The sequence below is a fragment of the Mus caroli genome, chromosome 15 (genome assembly GCF_900094665.2).
Source record: "Mus caroli chromosome 15, CAROLI_EIJ_v1.1, whole genome shotgun sequence".
Classification (NCBI taxonomy): Eukaryota; Metazoa; Chordata; class Mammalia; order Rodentia; family Muridae; genus Mus; species Mus caroli.
In genome coordinates, this window is record NC_034584.1 from 76,952,960 (window position 1) to 76,961,980 (window position 9,021).

Here is a 9,021-nt window from a genome sequence, read left to right on the forward strand (position 1 = left end):
ACAGCAGCCCTGCGGCCCCACGGCATGGTCCAGGGGACACACAGATGTCCAGAGTCACACCTCGTTCTACATAAGGTAGCTGCTGGGGTTAGAAACTCGGTATCTGACACCACACCAGCAGATGCCAAGCCGGATCCAAGCCCCCAAATGTCGCCCTGAGGAATGTCCATCCTGCTCACCTACTGTGTCCCAGGCTCAGCCCAAGAGCCCCCTGCAGGAGGAATACCCACCTGAAATGGTGGCTTCTCCATAAGAAGGCTCAGGAGTGCAGCCAGGTGTGAACCCTGCCTGGGCAGGTGCCACAGATATCCTGGTGGAAAAAAAGAGGCCATGAGCCAGCTCCCATGGAGAGACTCGGCTCTCCATCACATCTGGAACATCTTACTCGCCCAGAGACCTTGGAGACCCTGGGAGGTCAGGTGGTGCCTACACCAGAATTCCTGTAGAGCTCAGCCACCAGTGTGACAGAGGGAGAAACAGAGGCTTCAAAAGGCTTAGTGTTCTAGGACTCCTCTGTTGAGGAGCCAGAAGTAATTAGGTGGCTGGGATTCCCCTGTGGGCAGCATGGCTCAAGCTCCCTAGTGGGACACTGAGGCGCTCTGTGAGGTTCTCCCTACCACCTGGGGCCACTCAGTCAATAAAACATCCCACCCGTGGAATGCCACAAGCAGTGTCGGTGCTGGGTGTGGAGTGGTGACCATGACTACAGGGATGAGGAACCCTTACCAGGGATGGTTCTATATGCCACTTACACAGCAATGCCAAGAACCACAACAGTGGCACTGGCTACAAACTAAGGCCTGCGCTAGAATGCCAGCTTGCTCAGTCCTCCGGGCAGCCTCACGGGGATTAGCTCCCAGCGCCAGGTTCTGACCCACGCCAAGGGCTGCATGAGCCCTTTGGCAGCAGCTTGAGTGGTTACCCTCCTTCCTGATCATCTCAACAGAGGAACCTTACAGAACTGCAAGTTGAGCCCAGATCCAGGATGCCATGCCTGTCCCGCCTTTCCTGGCTGGCACAGTGCCTGGAGGTACCCTACAGGCTTATGACTCACTTTGCTCCTGACGAGGATGTGAGCTCTGTGGAGATGTTGGAGGACTACTACTCCCGTGACTCTACTCACATCAGCTCAGTCCCAGAGATGCTGGCTCTGTGATGGCCCACTCAGGGATAAAAAGGGAGATAAGACAGCAGAATAGATGCCCCGCCCCCTTTATAGGGTCTACCCTCAAATCCCATGGCTGACACCTACTCTTCTCTTCTCTCTAGTCTCTAGTGGTGTCTCTGAACATGCATGCCCTCTCCAGCACACCTCAGTTTTCCCAGATAGCTCTGCTCCGGACACAAGGCACACTTGTATGTGCTTGCTAGCCTTCTGCTGGCCCTTCATACTGTCTCGGGAGCGTCCCTGAGGACCAGGGCTGTATCTGCTCTGTTCACAAATGCCAGCACAAAGATGGTAGGAAATGGGGCCTCAGTATCCCTGTGAAGTGACTGAATCGGCTAAGCCAATAACACTGCCTGACAACAAACTGTTGGAACTGAGTTGGATAGCCATGACCCTGACCCTGAGCAGCACCTGATAGAATTAAGGGATAGGACCCCACAGCAGAGGGAGGGAGAGGCCTGGTGAAAAGTGGACTGTAGGACCTCAGTGGGCCTCAGTGCACTCAAGGGGAAGCAGAGACCAGCAGAGTCATGGAGGGGGTGAGAGTGAGGTTTTGGGGGTCCCAGCACTGAAGTGAAAGTCCCCAGAACTCAGACTGCCTCCCAGCCCTCCCTCTCCACAACCCCCACCACACCAACCATAATGGGCAGTTAAATGTCAGAGGGCCAGCTACCACCCTCCCTTCCTTACCTATGTCTACCCACAGCCCTGGGAGGTGGCATCCCATCCATACAGGTTGTGTGGCCTCAGTCCATCCAACTTGAGGCTTCTTCTAGCTGAGCCAAACAGATGGGCCCAAAAGACAGAGCAGCTTGGGTGAGTGCCCTGCTGTAGAGTGGCAGGTCATAGCCAGAAGCTGTGGCAAACATACTCCAGCCAGGACCTGGCCAAGTGTAAGAACTAGCTGTGGCCAGTATAGCAGCCAGCCAGCCAGCCCACAGCATGTTGGATCCATCTGGCAAAGCTGGTCTCCAGGCTCAGGTGGTGGGGTGGGAAAGGCCACAACAGACGCTCTTAGCTCCCAGATCCTCTGTTAGGATGAGCTCAGCTTTAGCCACCAGGTCTAGATGCCCTGTGAGCTTGCACCCCATTCAGACCAGCTCCAGGGTGGTGTCACCTCCTCCCAGGAAACCTGACGGGTATTCTCTCACCTCCCCACCCTTCATGGACAATCTTAGCCTCTGCCCCGCTGTGGGCTTCCTCCTTCTCTCTCTGCCGTGACAGAGCCTCTACAAGATATTTCTGGACCCACAGCCCTGATAATCTGAGACCTTCACTTTCATGCACACCAAGCTCCAGTCACACTGGCCTTTCTGTGCCTAGACAGCTAATGCTCAGCCCACCACAGGACCTGCCTGCCTCTATCTCAGGATTCTTTCCCCCTCCCCCCAGCTCTCTGTCCCCATGCCAGGCACTTCAAGCCCCAATTCAAACGCCTCTCCTTGGGAAGGCCCCTCCAGGGCATCCTAGCCAGTAGCAGTAGCTATAAGCCCAGAGCAACATGTACCACATGACTGCCTCCCATCGGCCTTCCTCCTGCTGCTGAGTGTGAACCCTTTAGTGCTGCAGCCACAGCCTGACTGACACCTTGTAAACCATGCAGTCTCCGAGAAGAGTCAGAGCTGACCATTCAGAGGCCCCACCCTCCTCCCCAACCCTCTAAGATACCACAGCCCTAAGACCATGGCCCCTGAGCTCTGGCCCTGGACATTTCTCCAGCCCTGGTACGGTAATCCTCTTCGCACTGGGCTGCCTTCTAGGTCCCTGCATCATACTCCCATGCAACCCCTCCCCCACATTCCTCCCACAACCCCTCCCTGACACCTCCCCTGACCTGTGTCCTGTTCCTACCACCAGTCCTTCCCACAGTGCTCTGCACCCCTCTTCGCCTTGACATCAGCTCCCACACCATATCTCCCTTCCTGTTACTCCTGCTCATAAGCCCAGGCCCTCATGGCCAGTACCTGTTGTCCCCTGCCTTTCACACCTCCAACCCTCCGCTCCAGCTGGGCTCTCTCCCTAAGTTCTCTTCTTCTCCTTCCTCGATGGACAAACTCGTGCTCATCCTCCAAAACCCAACTCGGAAATGTCATCTTTTTGTAAAAACCTTTCCTGAGTTTTCTCCTGCATCGGTCAGGATAATATCAGTGGTAAGAGAAAGAAACACCAAACAGCTTCCACCAAGAAAGGAAACCTGTCAGTTTATGTAACTGACAATCCCAGGGGCTGCTTCAGCTACCACTAGATATAGAGGCCCAAATAATGGCCTCTACCTGTCTCAGCTGTATCTAACCTTCTTCTCCACCTTCAAAGTCCTTGTGGGAGTGGATGGCAGGCAGCCCACCTTCCCATTCACAGGCTTCCGCAAGCATAGGCAAATCAAAGGCAACAATGGCAGCAGGGGGGCCCTATGCGAGCAGATCCCGGTGAAAACACAAGAAGGCCTGTGGTTGGACTAGCAAAGAAGGGACATGTGCCCATTTCCCAGTCGGTCACTGAGGCCAGAGGGGTGGGTCTCATGTTCATCCTATGGATTGGGGAGGAGGTCTTCAGGATGCTCCATACCCATACATGCCCTGGGCTGCATGATCTGCTAAGTCCATCTCCTCCCTCACAGCCGGGTCCTCAGTGCCCACTCTGCTACAGTCCCAGGAGAAGGACTGAGATGCCTGGTCAGAGGAGGTCTGCTGTGCAGAGGCCTGCACATGTGGAGAGTAGTAACGGGTTAACTGGCACCCCTGCCAGGCAGCAGATCTGCATTCTCACGGAGGCCTCAGGGGGACACAAAGCTGACATGGCAACGAGGGGAGTCAGAAGGGAGTTGCCCAGGGGGCTCGGGGCACAGCACGGCCCCAGCAACCCAGCTGCGGTGGGGGCTACTCAGCCAATCCCAGAGAGCTGCGAGTGGAAGGGTTGGGGAAATAATTACCGAGGAGGCTGGGAGGGAGGCGGGGAGGCTGGCGAGAGGCTTAATGAAACTGCTAACGCGTTAGTGATTCCTGCCTGCTCGGAGAGGCGGAGGCAGACAGCCATGTTGCCAGCTCCTGCAAGGAAGCTGCCAGGCGGGACTGGCTGGGCACGCAGAGGCAGCAACAATAGGCACCTCTGCACCATCGTCTTTCAACACGTGACTCTCAAAGGGCGATCTTAACATATTACAATTGAAATGACAGTGTCCTCCAACATGCATGCAATCGGGCTGGGGGCCATTCAGCAGACTCACTGACGATAGAATCAGGTTAAACACAACTAGACAGCTAAGGGCTGGTGAGAACTGGCTGTCTGGTCCCATTTTCCAGATAGGAAGCTGGGAACCCTGGAAGTCCCCATAGGGAGCCTGGAAGGTTCCAGAAATTGCCCAACCCTCTAAGTCCTTCCCACCACTCCCATGTATTTGTAGTCTCAGAAAGCTCTGTAGACAACACAGTCCCATGAAAGATGCCCCCGAAGAGTCAGGAGGGACGTCACAAAGCAAAGCCCCTGGGGTTGCAAAGAGAACTCAGGGTTCTCTTCCCACATGATGGGCATTTAACAGCCAATGTAATCTACACTATAGTTTTCAGTCTGTGACATCTCGGGTCTCCAGACGAGAAAGGAGGCACAGAGATGTCAAGCGCTTTGCCCGAGGATGGCTACAGGGGCCCGAGGATGGCTACAGGGCCACGATCCAAGAACAGGTGCTTCAAATCCTCAAACTGTGGACTTTTGTTCAAACATTCCACAGGGTGCAGAGGGTGCTAAGTATTCCCCCAGCTGGCAGCTAGAAAGATGGAAAGGTTCAGACAAGCCACTCCCCACTTCTCCAGAGTGCTGTAAATAGCACAGGTTGCCAGGAGGCACACAAGAGCCATTGGGGAAGCAGCCTGGAGTCAGCGATGACCACAAAAAAACAGTGCCTTCTCTGCTGCGCTCTGCCTGCGACTCCCCCTCTCCAGGACCAGGAAACAGGGACACAGAGGCTTGGAGGAACGAAGCTATATGCCTTGGAAAGTGACCCTCGGAAGCTGAACACAGAGGTGCACACTTGTAATCCCATGGAGGCAGGAGGATCAGAAAAGGGTTCGAATCCACCTTCTACTATGTAATACCAAGGTAGCCCGGGCTCTGTGAGCCTGTGTCTCTATGGGCCACTCACTGGTGGGAGCCCGCCCATCCTACAAGAAGGAGACCCTCTGGTGTTCACCTATACCCTTACAAACCAAGGAGGTACAGACCTGAGGCCAGTGACCCCACTTTAGGGCTAAGAGACACTGGGCAAGGGGTGGGTTCTCCAAGAAACTCAAGGAACTGTGAACTCAGAGGACTAGCCATCCCTTGGATGGGCCAGGTGGGCCAGGAACTCAGTGACTAGGTAGTCTCCCTGTATCAAATCTGGTCTAAACAAGGTCTATGTGAGAAAGCAATGCCATTTCTCCCTCAATAGTGCCTTTAGAACCTTCCAGGCAGCCTTCTGCCTGGGGAGGCTCTCTGCAGGGTACCAGCTGTTCATGAGGCCTGATTATTTGTTCCTGGGTCTATTTCTCTGGAGGAGTGTCAAAGGGTAAGGCTACCATTATACGGATAAGTCCCTGGGACAGTAGCTTCTTCTGAACAAGTGAGAAAGTGCGAGAGAGATGCGGGGGGGGGGGGCGCACAACACAGAGAGAGACAGGTTTACATACAAAAGAGAGAGAGAGAGAGAGAACAGAGAAAGAGATACAGAGAGACAAAAAGAGACTAATGCACACTCACACACATAAGAGAGAGAGAGAGATAGAGAGACATTGAGCAGAGAGGGGGGAGGCAAGGGGAGGGAGGGGGAGGGAAGGAGGGAGGGAGAGAGAATATAATAGACAATCCAATGTTCCCACCTGCTGCTGCCGCCAGGCCCCCAGGGGTGACTGCTCTGGGATCAGATTCAGCTCCTGACCACGGAAAGACCTCTTACTAACCCTGGTCCTCAGCAATTGTCAAACCAGGAAACTGAGGCTTACCTGGCCCTGGACCTCACAGGACTCAAACCCACACACAGCCTGGCCCTCCCGCTTGACTCTATCCACGTTGTTTTTGTAAGGCACGCCTCCACATGGGGCTCTCTCATTGATGCCCATCCCCCACCACACCCCAGGGGGACAACCAGACAAGGATCCTCCAGTGAAGAGCATAAGGCTCAGACCAAGGTCAGAATCTCCAGGACATACAAGGTCTCAAACTCAGATAGCTCCTCCAATCCCTCATCATCTCTGCCACACGCCAAAGCCGCCTCCTTCCCCATCATCAACGCAATAAAGAAGGAAAGGGGGAGGGGAGAGGAAAGTGGAGGGGAGAGGAAAGGAGGGGAGCCCCCCACAGCCCGCAGCGGGCTTCTTTCTGGTCAGGGGAAAAGCCTCTAATGAAGGCCCTTCGATGCCGCTGAGCTGGCGGTGTCAGCCTGGGAGCCCCGCAGAGCTGCGGGCCGCGCATCTCTGCCCCCAATTAGCACTCAGGTCCTCCATCAAAGCGTGTGCCTGCTGCCAGAGGCAGAGGCCACGGGGACGGCCCCTCCAGCAGTGGGAGGAGGCCAAGGCTCTCCGGCAGGCCCTGGCCTCTGCCCCTTGCCTTTTGGTGGCGGGGGTGGGGGGTGGGGGGGCCTAGCCACCACCTCTCACCCTCTCCAATCAGCCAGCTCAGGGCAGACGCCGTCACCCCGGGGGACGCGCTAATGAAGATGGCCGACATTAATCTCTTCCCTCTCCCGACAGGTCAATTTATAGTTCCATGGGGAGCCCTGGCGCCCAGCCAGAGGGCCTGACATAACTCTCCCTGCTCCTGAGGAGGACATGGGGGTGGGCTTTGATAGGCAGAGGGAGCCGGTGGTCCCTGGAACCTGTCTTCAGTCTAAGTATCCACCATTACCACCCCAAGCAAATACAGGTGGCAGAGAACCAAGAGGGCACCTGACCTGGAGGGCTGGGGGTGACTGGCTGCCAAATCGATTCTGGGTCCTCAATTGGGCACCCTCCTCAGCAGGAGCCCTGCCCCCTAAAAGAGACAGGCTTTCTACAAGTCAATGATCATCTACAAGTGTGGGATCCTCTCTGCTCTTGCTCAAGTGCTTCCTCAAAGACCATGAAGCAGGCACCGGAGTCTAGCTCTGACTAGACCCTGGAGACCCATCAACCTAGTCTCCTGGAGCTCCCAGGCTCCTTGAGGGTTGGGGGGGGGGGACAGACCTGGAAGCCTCCTACCACTCTAAATGCCCTAAAGGAAGGTGTTTCCAAGAGCTGGGGGTACCTTTGAGAGGGTGCACACATTCTACCTGCCTGATAGATGAAGGATGGGGTGGGGGTGGGGGTGGGGGCGGGGCAAGACACAGCTGGGTGCTGAGGCTTAAGGAGTGGTATTCAAGGGAGCAGGCTATCTTAGGCAGGGAAGACCCCAGAGCAGAGGATAAATGGCTCACAGGACGTTATGCTGGTTGTGTGCAGAAGAAGCTGAGAAGCCAGGCCTCAGGGGACTCTCGGGAGTTTGGCCTAGTTTAGATTTGTGGACAGCTGAGTTCAGTCTGCCTTGCTCAGAGTTGCATTTCAGAAAAAAAAAAAAAAAGCCTGCTAATGGTATCCCAGACAGATAGTCATGTAAAGGAGGAAAGGCCATAGGGAAAAGGACACACATCTTAGAGCAGAGCAGAACTTCACAGAGGACCGAATGGAGAAGCAGGTACCCAGATGTCTGGAAGGCTAGGGGGGGTCCTGAGGTCTCCAGTTTGGGTACTGGGTGGGGAAGTGTTACAGGCCTGGAACAGGTAAGGAATTGGGCCAGGGAAGCTTCCAGCAGGCCCCAAATGCCAGACCTGGGCTTGGGAGGGAGAGACCAGGACCTAAAGATGTTCTCCAGGTCCAACTGTGCACCGTGTGACACTTCTGCTTTTGGAGTAGGTCGTTTCCCAGGCAGCAGGGGAACCAGAGAAGAGGATTCAGTACTGGAATAGTGAAGACCTGGCAAGGCCAAGGGTGGAGGAGCCAGGGGTCCCTCCCAGTCCAATGCTGCCCATGGCTGTCCTGCTGGAAGCACAAGGCCTGGCTGCCCCACCTCCCCAGCCTTTGAGGCTGGCACTGGTCCTGCACTGACTAGGTAATATGTGACCTGCCCAAGGGATGCCCTTTCCCCCTAGGCCCTCCTCCCCACCTCCTCCCCTTCCCGAATCTAACCCCTCTGCAACCCTGGGGGCGTCCCCTATTCCCTAGGCTGGAGACCTCAGGTTAGGCACAGTTAGAAGGAACCAGGGTCCCACTGACCCCAAAGTACACTGTCATATAGAAGAGAAAGAACAAGGCCTAAATAAAGGGCCCAGACGCTTACATTGGCTGCATTATGGTGGCGGGACAATGGATGATATTTTCCCCCTTCTTTTTGACAATGAAATATTCATACGCTCACTCTATTGCCTGTGTGTGCCTGGAGGGGGCTGCTGTAGCTTTGGTGTCAAGCAACCGTGGGGTCAAATCCTGGCTCGTTCAGCTCTTTACTGGAAACCAAGGGCCAGCAATCTGCCCTTTTGGCCTCCGTTTTCTCATCCGTACAATGGGGACGAACGCCCCTCACTCCAGCCCATCGCGCGCACAGTAGGCACGCTGCTAAGTGCCGGCCTCGGAGCATCACTCCCCCGCGTCGTCGCCACCTGTCCAGCCTCCAGAGGGAACTCGGGACGCCCCCACGTGCCAGACGCTGGCGCTGGGCGGGCGCCGGGCGCCCCCCTCCCGCCTCCCCGCCGCGCCCCGCTGCCCGCTTACCCTGGCGGCCGGAGGGCCAGCATCGGTCCCGCAGGAGAGCCCGGGCAGCGGGGCCGGGCTCCGGAGCGCGGGCCGCGGGCGCGGGCAGGGCGCGCGGGGGCG

At 56.2% G+C, this 9,021-nt stretch overlaps 1 protein-coding gene across 2 annotated transcripts in view; it reads right to left on the minus strand.

Annotated features, from left to right (window-relative positions):
- Tcf20 (transcription factor 20) overlaps positions 1-9,021 on the minus strand; it is a 178,330-nt gene that overhangs the window by 144,679 nt on the left and 24,630 nt on the right. The window contains exon 1 of one of the 2 annotated variants that reach the window (XM_029470173.1): positions 8,920-8,938. The exons of the other annotated variant lie outside the window; for it this stretch is intronic. The gene's annotated coding sequence lies outside the window, so the exon portion shown is untranslated. Of the gene's footprint in view, positions 1-8,919; positions 8,939-9,021 lie in introns of those variants that run through there. 2 annotated transcript variants of the gene reach the window in all.